The sequence below is a fragment of the Pogona vitticeps genome, chromosome 3 (genome assembly GCF_051106095.1).
Source record: "Pogona vitticeps strain Pit_001003342236 chromosome 3, PviZW2.1, whole genome shotgun sequence".
NCBI classification, from domain to species: Eukaryota; Metazoa; Chordata; class Lepidosauria; order Squamata; family Agamidae; genus Pogona; species Pogona vitticeps.
In genome coordinates, this window is record NC_135785.1 from 130,163,525 (window position 1) to 130,181,898 (window position 18,374).

General features: G+C 42.7%; 1 long non-coding RNA gene across 1 annotated transcript in view; it reads right to left on the reverse strand.

Moving 5' to 3' along the window:
• LOC144588255 (uncharacterized) overlaps window positions 1-11,861 on the reverse strand; it is a 379,338-nt gene extending 367,477 nt beyond the window's left edge. The window contains exon 1 of the long non-coding RNA XR_013543708.1: window positions 8,523-11,861. This is a non-coding gene — a long non-coding RNA (uncharacterized LOC144588255). The remainder of the gene's footprint in view (window positions 1-8,522) is intronic.
• Window positions 11,862-18,374: the final 6,513 nt, after the last annotated feature.

Below are 18,374 nucleotides of genomic sequence, written 5' to 3' on the forward strand. Positions count from 1 at the left end.
TAATGGGTGGAGAGCCAGACCTGGTCCCCTGGTTTCAGAGGTGGCCCTTCCTGCTGCTGCAGATTCCATGCTCCCTTCCAATTGCTCTGGGGTGTCCAGTCTGCGAGCCACTCTTTTACCTGGCAGGGAGGCTGGCTAGCTGACTGTGGCTTCTGGAGTGATAGGACCCTCATTATGTCCACCTGTGCAGGGGTATTGGTATTTGTATACGAATACTACATGTCTCTTTATTACCTTTGTTGTTGTTTAGTCGTTAAGTCATGTCTGAATGGATAGGTTTGTTCTCCTTGCAGTCCAGGGGACTCTCAAGAGTCTCCTCCAGCACCACAATTCAAAAGCATCAATTTTTTGGTGGTCAGCCTTCTTTATGGTCCAGCTCTCACTTCCATACATCGCTACTGGAAAAACCATAGCTTTGACTATGTATACCTTTGTCGGCAAGGTGATGTCTCTGCTTTTTAAGATGTTGTCTAGGTTTGTCATCACTTTCCTCCCAAGAAGCAGGTACCTTTTAATTTTGTGGCTGCTGTCTCCATCTGCAGTGATCATGGAGCCCAAGAAAGCAAAATATATCACTGCCTCCATATCTTTCCCTTCTATTTCCCAGGAGGTGATGGGACCAATGGCCATGATCTTAGTTTTTTTGATGTTGAGCTTCAGACCATTTTTGCGCTCTCCTCTTTCACCTTCATTACGAGGCTCTTTAATTTATTTATTTATTTATTTATTTATTTATTTATTTATTTATTTATTTATTTATTTATTTATTTATTTATTTATTTATACCCAGCCTATCTGGTCATTTCGACCACTCTAGCCTCCTCAATTTCTGTCATCAGAGTAATATCATCTGCGTATCAGAGGTTGTTGATATTTCTTCTGGCAGTCTTAATTCCGGTTTGGGATTCATCCAGTCCTGCCTTTTTTATGATGCATTCTGCATATAACTTAAATAAGCAGGGAGACAATATACAGTCTTGTCATACTCCTTTCCCAATTTTGAACCAATCAGTTATTCCATATCCAGTTCTGTTGCTTGCCCGTCGTACATACAGATTTCTCAGGAGATAGATAAGGTGGCCAGGCACTCCCATTTATTTAAGAACTTGCTATACCACTCTTTTGTTGACTATGAGGGCTACTCCATTTCTTCTATGGGATTCTTGCCCACAATAGTAAATATGATAATCATCTGAACTGAATTCACCCATACCTGTCCAATTTAGTTCACTGACATTTATTTATTTATTTATTTATTTATTTATTTATTTATTTATTTATTTATTTATTTATTTATTTATTTATTTATCTATCTATTTATTTATTTATTTACTTATTCATTCATTCATTCATTCATTCATTCATTCATTCATTCATTCATTCATTCATTCATTCCATTTATACCCCACCTATCTGGTCATATTGACCACTCTATGCGGCTTACAGCACAAAACACAAAATACAAAACCAATATATAATTAAAAGCAATTTGTACACGATTAAAATTCTATAAGATGGAAAGGGAAAACATAATAAAGAAAGCAAGAGAGAGGTCAGGGATTAACTGGGAGGGAAGGCCTGTCTAAACATCCATGTTTTCAGTTGTTTCTTAAAAATACCCAGTGAGGGAGCCGCTCGAATCTCTGGAGGCAGGTTGTTCCAGAGGTGAGGAGCCACTGCCGAGAAGGCCCGGATTCTTGTTTTTTCCTTCCGGGCATCCCTCGGCATCAGGCTCCTCAGCCTCACCTCCTGACTCACTCGGGTGACACAGGTAGATCTGGGTGGGAGTAAGCGTACCGCCAAGTATCGAGGCCCCAAACCGTTTAGGGCTTTATATGTAAGCATCAAAACTTTGAAGTTGAGGCGGAACCGGAAGGGCAGCCAATACAGCGCGGCCAGAATAGGGGAGATGTGATGTCAATGTTTATTCTTGCCATCTCCTGTTTGACCCCATTCAGCTTACCAAGGTTCATGGATCTTACATTCCAGGTTCCTATGCAGTATTTTTCTTTACAGCATCACACTTTCCTTTCACTTCCAGGCACGTCCACAGCTGAGCATCCTTTTGGCTTTGGCCCAACCACATCATTAGCTATGGAGCTACTTGTATTTGTTCTCCGCTCTTCCTCAGTAACATGTTGGATGCCTTCCAACCTGAGGGGCCCATCTTCCAGTGTCATATCTTTTAGCCTTTTGTTTCTTTTCATGGGGTATTCTTGGCAAAGATACTGGAGTGGTTTGCCAATTCCTACTCCAAGTGGATTGTGTTTAGTCAGAACTCTCCACTATGACCTGTCCATCTTGAGTGTCTCTGCATGGCAAAGCCCATAGCTTCTCTGAGTTACTCAAGCCCCTTCACCGCAAGAAGTCAGCAATCCATGAAGAGGTCAATAAATTAGGACTATGTATTATATTAATTAGAAGGCCCTTGAAGGCTGTGCCTTCACTGTTGTCCCTGAATATATTAGAAAGCCTGGGAGCCAGTTGGCCCAGCACCTCTGAGCTTTCTTCCTCCTAAATCTCTCTTTTTCCCTCTCTTCCTATTTAGCACCTTTTTTCTCTTCAAATTTTCTATTCAGTAGTTCAAATACATCAATATATTCTTCCAATCAAATTTTTTCTACTGTAACTGGAAAAAGGTGGTCACTCAGCAGCAAGGATTTATCCCCATAAGGGAGAACACTCCGAGGCACCAAGTGTACTCAGTTTTGGGTATTGTGGGGTGATTATAGTGTCATAGTCCTTCAACAAACCCCTGGGTTTGACTGGGAAGGGACCACTGAGGGTAAGGCACTGCCCAAAGCTTCAAAGCCAGTAGAGGCACCCCCAAGTTGGGTGTACCCATCCTGCTGCTGCCAGGTGGTGAACTGGCTCTCAACTGTGCTAGAGCTGGAGGGTAACTTCTCCTCATGGCCACATGCATTCTACATGTGTCATGTGTGGTGCAGTTACTGACTCACTTGGTATTGGTGTTGCTGCCACCATAGCCTCATTGGTCAGTACCTCAGCTGCTTGCTGACCAGTGCCTACGAGTATACCATCAACTTCCATCTGCCTGCCAGCCATTACTGCCGCACCATGGCGGATCTCATCAGCTCCTCTTGGCTCATCCATCTGGTTTCTGTCTGACAGATGGATGAGCCAAGAGGAGCTGATGCCCAGGGCTCATGCCCTGTGCCCAAATCCATGCCATGAGGAATGGCATGCTGGCCGCCACATGCTTCCTCTAACAAAGATGCTCCTGCAGGATCAGGACGCTCGCTTTCTAAAAGAGTAATATGCGATAACATTACATCACCCAACTGTCTCAATTCTGCCATCCTGAATGCCCTGGACTCCCTACATGACCTTCTTGGGGTGGCAGCACTGGTTGTATCCTTGGTTAATGCCTTCTTTCTCTCATCTTTGCCAGTATTGTGCTATAGTCTGGCTGATCCTCACCCTCTGACAAAAAAATTACTGGGGGTGATCTGGCTGGGGCTTTGTGCTTGGCAGATGGCTTGTCTTTTTTGGTGCCTTTTCCCTTTTTGGCCCTATGTTGACTAGTACTAACGGATTCGCTTTCCTAGCTTTCTGCCCAAACCTGCCAAGCCCACATGCTGTTGCAACTGTGTCCTTTATTTTTATTCTATATTTTATTTTAATTTTATTTTATATGCCAATTGATATTTTTATTATTATTTACCTATTTAAAGTTATCTAATTGTTTATTAAACTTCATTTCTTTTTTTAAAAAAACAACTCATCTTGGGGGTACGAGTGTTGGCTGTATGTGTCAGCTGGTAGGCTGGTTTCACCAGAGTGGGTAACCACACACACACACACACACACACACACACACACACACACACACACACACACACTCACTCACACACACACACACACACACACACACACACACACACACAAGTTACTCTCTCAATCCTCCCCTCGCTTTCCATTTACTTCTTAAACTCACCTTTTTAAAAATTCAATTGTTTTGACTAGAGATGGATATGAATTTTTAAAAATGGTGATTCGTTTTGATTACAGATGGGAATGACTCACCATTTTGGTGAGTTGTCCCACTTCATGAGTTGATGACTCATGAAGCACAAAGTTGCCTACATGAAGCGATGAACAATGAAATTATGTGTCAATTTATGGGGGGGCTGTAGTGGAATGCCAAAAGGTGATGTCATTCCTGTCTGTCCATCACAGGAGCTCAAGGGGGAGGAGCCAAGGAGAGAGCAGGAGGGGCTGAGCCAGAGAGACAATTAGGGAGATGGAGAGATAGAGAGTTAGAGAGAGTTAGGGACAGTTGGAGATGTGGAATGAGAGTTAGGGTTTAGGAGAACGAAGGAGAAGGTTAGTGAATTGAGAGATATTGATTGAAAGCAAGAGATATTGATTGACAGCGAACATGATCCAATACGTATTAACACCTGAAACAGTTCATATGTGATTTATCTTTTGATTTGTTTGACAAAAATAATATTCCATTAAAACTTTGCTTCCTAAGTTCTATAGCCCTTAGTGTTGGCAGCATCTATGACATAAGTTGGTATTAGGAGAATACCTGGTGACAGCGTGAAGGGCATGTACCTTTGTGATGTCCAAATAAATAGGGGCAACAAAAGGTAGCTCACCACAGAGTTTTTTAAAAAACCTTCCACAGACAGGAGCTTTGGGTCTGACCCCCCTCTGGATCACCACAAGGCTGGCATTGCAGTGTGCCAGCTGAGGGTCATTGCTGACTGCCATAAAATGATCCCACATGGCCCCTCTGCCATGTTTGTCCAAATGATCACCCATTGCTTGCCCCTAACTGCTGGCCTGGGAAAAATTCTATTTCCCAGGTGTGCTGCTGGTCTGGAAGGAGGGAAGAGATGACTCTGGGGACATGAGTGGGGGTTGTGAAGTCTGTCCTGGTGTTACTAATTCCAAATTGGACTTAGGTTCTTTGGAAACCAGTAACTCCTCAGAGTCCTCTAGGAAGAGGAGGGGCAATTCTTTTGGCACCTCTGGAAGCTTTGCTTCCATGTCTTCCTGTAAGGCCACCAGAGGAGGAGCGTTGTTGTTGTTGTTGTTGTTGTTGCCACTGCCCAGCCTACGTATCTTCATAGTCTTCTTCCCCTTCATTTATCTGTGATGGAGAAATCCCTTCATTTTCTACTGCCTGCCAAAGCAACTAAACAAATAATAAAGCAATGGAGATTGGGGAAGGAAACTAATCAGAGGGTCAGAGAGTGTGTGTAAATTTTATTTTTTTAATGATGGTGGGTAGTGTTGGGCTAATTGTTTTACTAAAATGTGACCTAAACAAAGCCCCCTCCAGTGTAATGTAAATTAGGAAAAGGGAGTACAGTCACACACCAAATTCCCCACCCACCCACTGTGGCTGAACACACAAACAAAAACATAAACTCCAAAAAGAAAAGCCCTGCCAGATAAGTCTCAGTCACACACAAACACACACACACACACACACACACACACACACACACACACAGCAGTTTTAGGGGAAAAGAAAAGGGATTCATGTCACACTCAATTCCCACCCACCCACTGTGCCTGAGAGACACAAGTCTCCAAAATAAAGTAAGTTTTGAAAATTTAAAAAGCCCTGCCAAATAAGTCTCAGAGACACACACAGACACACAACCAAACCAGTTAGGGGAAAGGAAAGGGATTCCACAGTCACACATCAAATTCCCCCACCCACTGTGCCAAAGAAGATACAACTTAGCCTCCAAAAATAAAGTTTTAAAAACTTAAAGCCCTTCCAAAGAAGTAGCCTAAACTACCTGATATCCCTCCCCAAATTCCCAGTAAAGTTGATAATAATGAAGTAAATGAAAAGGTGCCACAAAAGTGAAACCAAAAGAGCATGAGCAAGCCAGCAACTGTTCTTATCTCAGAAAGAATGAACAGAAGTGGAGAAAGGCTGGAGGGGAAAGCTCAAGAACCCTCTGTAAAAGTAAGTTACACCTTTCAGCAGCGCTATTGGCTGCTGAACACGCCAATCCAGGATCGCTGTCTTTATTGGCCAGAGCCTCTAATTGGCACCAGCAAGCTCAGAGAGGCCCCCAAAGGGTAACGAATATAGACAAATATTAACAAATTCATGGATCAATGACTAAAACTAAGAAAATGTTTGTTGATCCATATTCGTTGTGACTTATATTTGACAAATACGGATCACTGAATATATGACAAATCGGCTATATTTGTTGGAAAAAAGGTTTGTTTTTGTATTCGTCCCCATCTCTAGTTTTGACCCTCCTTTTTTCTAATAATGTGTTGCTCTCCTCTCTCTCTTTCTCTCTCTCCCCTCTCTCCCACTTGCTCTATCACTTATTTTTCTTTTTTTTGCCTCTCTATCTCTCTCTGTGTTTTCTTTAATATAGAAATAGGGTGCACTCAAACACCTGACTCCCCCCCAGGAAGCCCAAAACTCCAAACCAGGGGTTGTGCCATTGTGAGACCCAAATTCTAGCTCCCTCAGCCAGCCATGTGTAGGGAAAAATGAAACCACTTTGTCAGTTTTGCGCAGCTTCCCCCTTGTTGGGCTGATTGAAAAGAGAGGCCGGGCAAGAGGAATGCTGCCTCTTAAAGGCTGTGTTCCACTTTGCCCCTCCCAGAGAGCAGGCATCATTACTCTGTGACACCGTTCTCTGGGCAGGTGGGCAAAGCGACCCTGCCACAGGAGCTCTGTGCCTGGCAGAGTGGACAATGTGCATATGCATCTTTGAAAAACAGAAGGACATATTGCACAGGAAGATCACTTTGATTTAATGAAAGGAGGTGAACAGAATAGATAGGATTTTACCTAACTTACACGAAAGCAATGTTACTTTTCTATTTAAACACAACTGGTTTGTTTTTGTTTTTGTTTTGTGTTGTTTTTTAAAAAAGCCTTGAACTACAACTCGTGAGTTGTAAAGAGCCTCGTGGCGCAGTGGTTAAAACGCTGTACTGCAGCTAAAACTGTGCTCACGACCTGGGGTTCAAATCCCAGGTAGCCAGCTCAAGGTTGACTCAGCCTTCTATCCTTCCGAGGTCAGTAAAATGAGTACCCAGTTTGCTGGGGGGGCAATGTGTAGCCTGTATAATTAAATTGTAAACCGCCCGGAGAGTGCTTGTAGCGCTATGGGGCGGTATATAAGTCCAAAAATAAATAAAATAAATAAATAAACTCTTTGAATCAGTAGGAAAATATATATTTGGAACAGTGAACTCTAAGTATTTCTTTTTAGTTGAGCCCAGCCTTTCCAGGCTTGCTACAATGCATTTTCCTTAGGGCAGGTGAACAACCTCATTGCGCCCCAACTCCAGAATAAAGACGTGAGACAAGTGATATGGATTAAAACACAGGCCACACTTTATTGATTATCATTCAGAAAATTATTGCCAATCAATTGGCAAGGAGGGGCCTGCTGTAGTGTGGAAACAGGTAAATCAGTAATCATATGGGTGAGTCCCTGGCCCCAGGTTCTCACAATCTTAAGGACAGCAGGAACCTGGCTAGCTGCTAATAAACTCCCCCCCAGACGTCAAGCCATCTGTACTTCATGACTGTTGGTCTGGAAGTGGCCCAGCGCATCTTTCCCACCCAGGTGCATGATCTGCAGCCCTGGGATGTCCAATGCACTGTTAGCTTACCTGATCTTAAAGTAGGGCTCACCGAGAAATACCTGTTTTTTTCTGCACTACCCACCACAGCATGGGTACTAGGTACTCTATGTCCCATGCCCACCATCGAGCCTCTCAAGCTCAACAACAAGACCTCCCTGATGTCTTCTAGAAAGACATCTAAACCCAAATCAGAATGATGGACTCCATCATTCTGAAAAAACTCAGGCCTATTGTGGCAGACAGCCCACACATCACTCCTATCAGTCATTTCAGAGCTCTAGTGCAGGAGCCTGTGACAGGACAGGAGGGGTGGAGTCTGTAAGCAGCCCCTTATCTCCAAAGAGATTTACGGGGGTGCCGGAGACTGGGATGAGTCCGAAGTCCAGACAAACCTCTGACTGCTGAGCAGAGCCCTTAGGTCTCAGCAAGGTCCTGTCTAACACTTCTTCCTCAAAAGCCAATCTCCTTTATTAAGAAAGCAACACACACAGACAAATCCGTGAGTTATACTCAGAATAATCTGGCTCTAAATCTTTGGTAGCAAACACACATGGCCAATTAGACATTCAGCTAGTCTGTACAAGAACCAATGCATGCAGATCAAATCATTACTGCTTTATTGAAAAGAATTGCTTTAGAAAAGGTTTCAGTTGATGGTAAAATAGTTCAGTAGGTACATTTTCATATCAAGACAAACAGAACAACCCCCCTTCCCACTCCAGCTATAAAAATAAAGAAATGGAATTATGCTAACTAATAAAAAGCATAACACAGTCCATCTCACGTGTCTTGGGTCTTCACAGGCTGATGCTAGATGAAATCCAGTTGACTTCCATCAGTCCATGGTAGGAAAAATAGTCCATAGCAAAGTTATAATCCATTATGGGAAAAAGCACGTGTCTGACCTTTCTCAGTCCAACTCCATCTTTTTCCAACCTCTTACCAACTTCCTTCTTCTTCCCAGAATTCTTCATAAGGAACACCCCCTCCTGGGTCTTGTTGTCCCACCTAACTTTCTCATGGAGCTTCAGTTGTTATCATACTTTGTGGCAGGTTTATTTTGACTACGAAAGTCTCTGCTCTCTACTCATCTTAGCAACGAGATAACCAGAGAGCGAAGCTTCTCTGAAACAGCATGAAAACCTTTCCTACTACAGAGCAGACTTTAAATCAAGATGGATGCTGTCAAGACAATATTATGACTACAAAACCCATTCTAGCATCTCATAAAAACACAAATCATCACAGAGTCAACAATACTGGGTGAGACAGAGAGTCAGTTAGGGAGAAAACTGAGAGGTTTTTAGACAAGATCTTGGAAAGTTGGTATGTTAGAGAATATAAGAGAGTTAAAAGTAATAAGAAATACATAGACAGTCAGAATATATTGAGACCTTGATTAAAGTGAATGAACATCTCAGAAGGAATTTTAGAGCATTGACAAAAAAAAACCCTGAGGAATCATATTCTCAGATAGGAACAAATCTGGTCAGATATTTGGATAAATTGCTAGAACAAGCTAATGTTGAAACTTTAGAGGATATGAAAAATGTAATAGGGCTAGAACAATTCTATTTGGTTCTGCCTGGAGAACTAAGATATTTAGTCAGAGAGAAACAGCCTAAAACAGTACAGCAAACAAGTGAGATGGCTGATTATGTACCAGAAATCAAAAACCCAAATTTTTCTTAGGTAAAATTTGGTGGTAGAAGCTAGGAGGACAGAAAGAAAGAGCCCAGAGATTACCACAGAAACAAACAGTCAACTGGAAGCCATTTTAGGGACAACAGAGGTATAAAAGCATTGAAGGGAAGGGAGACAACCCCCTTACTTTGAACAAAGAGCCCCAAAAACTTGCTATGTGTGTGGAGAAAAAGGACACTTCATTTCTCAATGTCAGACCTCAAAGAATAAAGAATTTAGTCAGCAAAACGGAGGGGGAAGTCTGCCCAAGAAAGTGTACTGTATACAGCAGCAGAGGGAGATCGCTGAGACAGTTGAAAATGGTGCTGTGACTGCTAGAGCAGAGAGCCTGGAAGAAAAGCTGCCTTTAGCAAATGTTGTGCAATGTTATTTTATTGAATGCAACCAGGAGCTGCTTTGTTGCTCTGGAGAAACTATTTATGTAAATAACACTAAGTATCTAGCTTTGAGAGACTCATGCTCTCAAGTAACTTTGTGTCATTCTGATATTGTCTCTCAGGGAGATATCATGAAAAATGAACAAATAACCATAAAAGGAATAGGGACTGAATCAATTACTCTACCCATGGCTAAATTTACACGTGAAATATCAAGGGTGGAATGGAATGTGGAAGGTAGCCATCACAAATCAAATTCCTTCCCCTTGTTTGATTGGGTTGGATTTATCTGATCATATTAAGAGTGTTTTGATAACTACTCACTCCCAGATAAAAAAGAAACACCTGAGGGAAATTGTGAGATTTCTGATGAAGAAATAGGAGAAAATGAATCAAATGAACTAGCTGAGGTGGTGAATATAAGGAATCCTTGTGAAACAGTTTTAGACTAGAACAAATAAAGGCTTCTACTTTACAACAATGCTTTAAGTTGGCCAGAGAAAGACCAATAACCCCTGAGTACCCTGAAAGATTCTTTGTGGACAGAGACCTGTTATATAGGGAGGTCTTGGTAAATCCTAAGAGGGGAGGGGAAAGCATCCACAAACAAATGGTCATCCCTTTTAAGTACAGAGAAAAGATCATAGAAAAGGGACATACAGACACCTTTGCTTCTCACTTGGGAGTCACACACACGAAACAGGATAGTGCAAAATTTTTACTGGCCTGGGATGGGGAAGCAAATAAGATCATATTGTCAAAGCTGTGACATATGTCAGAGGCAGGGTCCTGGTAATCACAAAACTAAAGCTAAATTGTGCCCTTTACCAATTATATCAACCCCATTTCAACATATAGGCTTGGACATTGTGGGACCACTACCTAAAGTAACTAGAAGGGGAAACTGTTTCATTTTAACAATAATAGACTATGCCACCAGATATCCAGAAGCCGTCAGTGATTTAGGAACATCATTCACTTCCAAATTAATGAAAAGGCTGTGAAAACTTTGTGGCATAGCTCATATTGCATCATCCCCATAGCATCCTCAGACAAATGGACTAGTGGAGAAATTTAATGGGACCCTAATGCAAATGATCAGAGCTTATACTGTTGAAAACCCCAATGACTGGGATCACAGGATACAACCCTTGTTATATGCATACTGGTCTGTACCCTAGGAAAGCACTGGTTTCAGTCCATTTGAATTGTTATTTGGGTGGAAAGTGCAGGGACCCTTGGATTTACTCAGACATAATTGGGAGGAATAAAAAGGAGAAGACCCTGAGACAGTGATCCAGTATGTTGTTCAAGATGGCACCAGCGGCAGACGGCTAGCATTTTTCACCGCTCCATTTTCTCTCCGCACCGGCTTGTTTCCTTTCTTCTTTTACTTTATTTTTTTCTTTACTTATTTTCCCTTATTTTCCCTCTTTGTTCCTGAGCTGCCTTCCTTGCCTACCTGATAAGTGCACTGGGAGCGAGAACAATTCGAGTCCTGGGGTTTGTTTTAAGCATGAGCAAAGAGTGAGTGTCAGGGCAAGCGCGGATGGAGCTGGAGCTTGAACGCAGGGGCCAGTGAAGATTTTCTGCAGAGCTTGGGAGCTCCTTGCTCAACTGGAGGACACCAAGGGAGAGGACCCAGGGCTGGAGACAGAGAACAACGGAGAGAGAGTGCCATCCCTGATGGAGGTTGCCCTGTCAGATCGCCCCTGAAACCTGGAACTGCCTGGAACCAGAGCCAAAGCTTGTAGCCTGGGGATTGTCGGGTCTTTGCTGCTGTATCTAGATTTTGTGAAGCCCAGGAGCATTAGTCACCGGCAAGGCAGAGCATTAAATCCTAAGCTCTGAAATAAAGGCTGCGGGGGAACTGCTGAAGTGGCTGTGAGGGGGAGAGAGTTTTCTGTAGAGGGTTTCAGTCGGCTGGGACCACCATGTTAGGGCCTCAAAGGACACTAGTCTTCCCAAGACCAGTGCTCTCCTTCTGCTCCCTCTGGACTGGCAACAGTGATTTTTTACGTGCTTACCAAGGGAGGGAAATGGCAGTGACAGTGTCATCTTTAGTCTGGATTGTGGTGTTCCTGATATTTCCTGCCTTCACTATTAAGATCTTTGTGACCTGCCCTGAGGGTAAGACTTGTATACCAGTGCTTTCACTGTTACCAAAAACAATAATAATATCATCGAGCCCAGTAACATCCAAGAGGATGAGGTGGCGTGGCTGGGGTCGACAGCTCAGGACTATTTGTGGGGGATAAACACATCTGGGTGTCTTTATAGTTGTTTTATTTAGATATAATGTATTTTTATAATTTGAATTTTCTAGTGGATAATATTGTTATTAGTTTGGGCACTATTTTGTTGTGTGATCTATTGTAATAATTTAGGTTATTTGTCCTAATTTCTCTCTCTTTCCCTTCCCCCCTCCCTTTAACATGGAATGGAAGGACTGCCCTCCCAGCAAGGGGCCTATGAACATCTCAGTGATTACGGGTAGAGGGAGATATGGTGTGGCACAGTCCCTACTCATGTCAGAAGAATGATGAACAGATGTTTGAAGGCTGTTCACTGTTCTGAGACTGTGATCAACCGTCAGTACTGAAGTAACAAGCTCAGCCAGCCCTCCACTCTAAAACTGATGCTGTTGAATATCAGGTCTGTGTCCAATAAGGCCCAGGTGATCCTTGTCCTATGCAATGGTCTGTGAAGACCTTTCATAGCAGTACACAGCTGCCTGAGGAATGGACACCCACACTCTACATGCGAAATTTAGGTGTCCTACTATTTGTTGAAGATCCCTCAGGGTCACCTTACTCTTCTGCAAGAGTGTTGCAATCCTTTTCCTAAGACCCTCTAACTTATTGTCAGGCAATATTGATGCCTGCTGTACTGAGTCTAACTCAGTTCCTAAAAAGTTGAGTGATGTGGTAGGTCCCTCGGTTTTTTCAGCAGCTAGTGGTAGTCCTAGCTGCTTTGCTAATGACTGAAACTGTTTTAATATAAAACTACACTTTCCTGAGTTCTGTTTACCACAGAAAAGGCAGTCATCAAGCAAATAGGCTGTAGATTTACAACCCACCTGACTCCTAAGCTTCCATTCGATAATTGTGCTGAATTTCTCAAATGCAGCACATGATACCGAACAACCCATCGGTAAAGCCCTATGGATGTAAAAGAAGCCTTAAAAACTGGAAACCTAAGAGATTTAAATCATTGGTGTGCACAGTCAAAAGCTGAAACTCTGATTTTATATCGCTTTTCGCCATTTCTGCCCTGACCCCACACTGCCTAACCATATGTGCAGCCTTGTCCAATGAAGCGTATCTTACTGAAAAGAATTCCGGAGGGATAGCATCATTGACTGATATCCCTTCTGGAAAAGAAACATGATGAATAAGCCTAAACCCACCTTGTGCCTTTTTGGGTATGATGCCTAATGGTGACACCCTTAGATTATCTATAGGTGGCATTGGGAAGGGACCGAACACCCTTTCCTCAGACACTTCTTTGTCGATTCCCCTTCATGGATTGCTGCCTTGTCATGGCGAAGGGGCTTGAGTAACTCAGAGAAGCTATAGGCTATGCCATGCAGGGACACCCAAGATGGACAGGACATAGTGGAGAGTTCTGACAAAATGCAAGCCACCTGGAGTAGGAAATGGCAATGCCACTCCAGTATCTTTGCCAAGAACACCCCATGATCAGAAACAAAAGGCTAAAAAATATGATGCTGGAAGATGAGCCCCTCAGGTCAGAAGACATGCAACATGCTACTGAGGAATAATGGAGGACAAGTACAAGTAGCTCCAGAGCTAAGGAAGTGGTTGTGCCAAAGCTGAAAGGATGCTCCGCTTTGGACGTGCCTGGAAGTGAAAGGTAAGTCCGATGCTGCAAAGAAAAATACTGCATAGGAACCTGGAATGTAAGATCTATGAACCTTGGGAAGCTGGAAGTGGTCAAACTGGAGATGGAAAGAATAAACATCAACATCCTGGGCATCAGTGAACTAAAATGGACAGGAATGGGCGAATTCAGCTCAGATGATTATCACATCTACTATTGTGGGTAAGAATCCCATAGAAGGGATGGAGTAGCCTTCATAGTCAACAAAAGAGTGGGAAAAGCTGTAATGGGATACAATCTCAAAAATGATAGAATGATGTCAATACGAATCCAAGGCAGACCTTTCAACATCACAATAATCCATGTTTATGCACCAACCACCATTGCGGAGGCGAATGAAACTGAAAAATTTTATGAAGATCTACAACACCTTCTAGAATTGAAACCAAAGAAAGGTGTTATTCTCATTCTAGGGGACTGCAACGCTAAAGTAGGGAGCCAAGAAAACCATCCCAAAGAAACGGAAATGCAAGAAAGCAAAGTGGCTGTCCAACGAAGCCTTACAAATAGCAGAGGAGAAGGGAAACAAAATGTAAGGGAGATAGGGAAAGTTACAGAAAATTGAATGCAGACTTCCAAAGAATAGCAAGGAGAGACAAGAGGGCCTTCTTAAATGAACAATGTAAGGAAATAAAGGAAAATAACAGAAAAGGAAAAACCAGTGATCTGTTCAGGTAAATTAGAGATATTAGAGGAACATTGTGTGCAAAGATGAACATGATAAAGGACAAAAATGGTAGGGACCTAACAGAAGCAGAAGACATCAAGAAGAGGTGGCAAGAATACACAGAGGAATTATATCAGAAAGATTTGGATATCCTGGACAACCCAGACAATATAATTGCTGACCTTGAGCCAGACATCCTGGAGAGTGAAGTCAAGTGGGCCTTAGAAAGCCTGGCTAACAATAAGGCCAGTGGAGGTGATGGCATTCCAGTTGAACTATTTAAAATCTTAAAAGATGACGCTGTTAAGGTGCTACATTCAATATGCCAGCAAGTTTGAAAAATTCAGCAGTGGCCAGAGGATTGGAAAAGATCAGTCTACATCCCAATCCCAAAGAAAGGCAGCACCAAAGAATGCTCCAACTATCATACAATTGCACTCATTTCACACACTAGCAAGGTTATGCTCAAAATCCTGCAAGGTAGGCTTCAACAGTATGTGGACCGAGAACTCCCAGAAGTACAAGCTGGATTCCGAAGAGGTAGAGGAACTAGAGATCAAATTGCTAACATGCGCTGGATTATGGAAAAAGCCAGAGAGTTCCAGAAAAATATCTACTTCTGCTTCATTGACTATGCAAAAGCCTTTGACTGTGTCGACCACAGCAAACTACAGCAAGTCCTTAAAGCAGTGGGAGTGCCTGAACACCTTATCTACCTCCTCAAAAACCTATATGTGGGACAGGAAGCAACAGTTAGAACTGGATATGGAACAACTATTGTTTCAAAATTGGGAATGGAGTATGACAAGGCTGTATATTGTCCCCCCGCTTATTTAACTTATATGCAGAATACATCATGCAGAAGGCTGGACTGGAGGGATCCCAAACTGGAATTAAGATTGCTGGAAGAAATATCAACAACCTCCGATATGCAGATGATACCACTCTGATGGCAGAAAGTGAGGAGGAATTAAAGAACCTTGTAATGAGGGTGAAAGAGGAGAGTGCAAAAACGGCCTGAAACTCAACATAAAAAAACTAAGATCATGGCCACTGGTCCCATCACCTCCTGGCAAACAGAAGGGGAAGATATGGAGGCAGTGACAGATTTTACTTTCTTGGTCTCCATGATCACTGCAGATGGAGACAGCAGCCCAGAAATTAAAAGACACCTGCTCTTTGGAGGAAAGCGATGACAAACCTTGACAGTATCTTAAAAAGCAGAGACATCACCTTGGCAACAAAAGTCCAAATAGTCAAAGCTATGGTTTTTCCTGTCATGATGTATGGAATTGAGAGCTGGACCATAAAGAAAGCAGACCGCCGAAGAATTGATGCCTTTGAATTGTGGTGCTGGAGGAGGCTCTTGAGAGTCCCATGGATTGCAAGGAGGACAAACCTATCAATTCTAAAGGAAATCAAGCCTGAGAGCTCACTGGAAGGACAGATCCTGAAGCTGAGGCTCCAGTACTTTGGCCATCTCGTGAGAAGAGAAGACTCCCTGGAAAAGACCTTGATGTTAGGAAAGTTTGAGGGCAAGAGAAGGAGGAGACGACAGAGGATGAGATGGCTGGACAGTGTCTGTGAAGCAACCAAACGTGTTGGCAGAAATCCTTGGAATTATATTCTCAAAAATACATGCAGGGTTGAACCAACTGCCCTGCTCTAAAGTGGGGATTTTATCCAGGGGCAGCTTTCTTATTTAAGTATCCACTATCTAACCACTCCCTAGTGTTTGGTCTAGCCAGTGTCATATGTTGTAGCCGCAATCCAGGTTGGGGCTCATCCCAGCACATGTTTGGGTGGATTGCACTGCACATTCTGATGAAGCCATTCATAATGAAGCCATGCCATGCCAGAGAAATCCATATACACCCTGTATATGGTGTCCAAATATTGAAATAGGAATCGGGCCATCCATGGTTGAGCTTTGACTAAACTCCTGCATAAATTAAAAATCCTGGAAGCCAGTTTGCCCAATTTCTTTCTGGCTTCTTTTCCCTCCTCCTCTTTTTTCCTTTTTGTCCTCCTTGTCTAACTCCTACTTTTCTATGTGTCTGTTTAGTAACTCAAATAAATCTACAAATTAGCACTGTCATATTTTCTCTTTGGTGGCTGGGGTGAGGTGATCACCCAGTGGCATAGTGTAATCATGTTGTAGCCCATGATGGCTACAGAAGGCCACCCACCAATATTGGTCATAGTACCCTGATTTGCTAGTGCTAAAGTGGGGTATGGTATACCCCAGCCACTGAATTGTGGCACAGTGTACGGCCAGATGTTCCAGGCAGCCCCATGTTTTGTGTGTTGACAGGTATAAGTGGTAAGGGTGTAAATTGACTGCCACTGGCCCAAGGCCAGATGGGGGGCAGTGCATAGGTGCCAAGAGGATGTTGCTGTTAAGCTTAGAACCCCCACAATGTGTTGACTGTTGGGACAAACTTCTAATACTTCCTCTTGGATATCCTGGCACTCTGTATTTGATGCAGTCATTGCTGACAATGAGGATCTGCTCCTCCTTTCAGAACACTGAGGTTTGGTTGTAGACGAAGCGCCCTCAAGCCTCACTCTTGTCAGTCTTTCCAGGTCAGCCTCAAGAACATTGAAACGATTCATTAAGTCATGAGCTAAAGCCTTACGTTTAGCTCTATGATGACTTTTGGCATCTCTACTAGACCTGTGAGATTGCACCTCTGCTGGCTGAGGTGTTTGTCTCACCATTCTCAAGGCAGAAATTTTGTCCTGGAGTTCCTTCCAGATAGGCTTGGATTCCGCATCGAAGATTGAGGAGGGGACAGCTGTGAGGCTGGTCTCTTCTTGGTTGGCTGCTTTCCCTTCCTGTTGCCCAAGCCTTTCCTCGACGCCATTCTGTATGAATTCTTCTAATTACCAAAATGTCAATGCACTAGCAAAAGCAATTACCAACCCAATTAATTAATTATACCAATTTCAGATCTAGTGCCCCCTCATGTGCACCAAAACTGCAATACCAGACAGAAGGGAGAGGGGGGCCCTGGGGCCTAATATCCTTGCTCCACTGTAACTTGTACCTCTCTTCTTCTACTCTCTCTCTTTTTGATTACAATATTGCACAGCTGGACTAAATATCCTACTTAGAGGCTGTGCTCTTCAATATTAATTTATTATCCAATCACTCAATCTAATTCATTACCTTCTAATCAGTTCCAATTTATAAAGCCTCTTGAATAATCACTTGCTAATTAATTTATATAATTAATAATATAATTTGCTTATAATTACCAATGAACTCTTAACATAAACTGTTAATCAATAATTTATTAAATATTATAGACTAATTGCCTAACCTTTAAAATTAATCACAATTACTTATATATCCATTTAACTAATAAATTAATTCCATTAAATTATCACTCCACCTTATTCTATTTCACAATAATAAATTTCAACTTAATCCACTTTAATTGTTATACACTTTATTTATACTTATCTATCTATTACTCACTGGAAGGACAGTTCCTGAAGCTGAGGCTCCAATACTTTGGCCATCTCATGAGAAGAGAAAACTCCCTGGAAAAGACTCTGATGTTAGCAAAGTGTGAAGGCAAGAGGAGAAGGGGATGACAGAGGATGAGATGGTTGGATAGTGTCATCAAAGCAACCAACATGAATTTGACACAACTCCGGGAGGTAGTGGAGGATAGGAGGGCCTGGCATGCTCTGGTCCATGGGGTCATGGAGAGTTGGACATGACTGAACAACTAAATCAGTGGTTCTTAACGTGGGTAATAATGCCCCCCAGGGGGCGATTTCATTTTTCAGGGGGGCGGTAGAACAAAAAGGGGCGGTGTGGGGGTGAAAGAACAGAAGGGGGTCTTAAAACACTTTCTGGGTGGTTTACACGTAAAATATGCAGGCTACACTTTGCACACATCCCAAGTGAGCTTGGTACTCATTTTACCAAACTTCAAAGGCTGGAAGGCTGAACAAACCTTGAGATGGCTATCTGGGTTTAAACCCCAGGTTGTGAGCACAGTTTTGCCTGCAGTACAGCATTTTAACTACTGCGTCATGAGGGTACCAAAAGGCTCAGTCCAGGACACTTTATTAATTAGTTGCATGAGGGT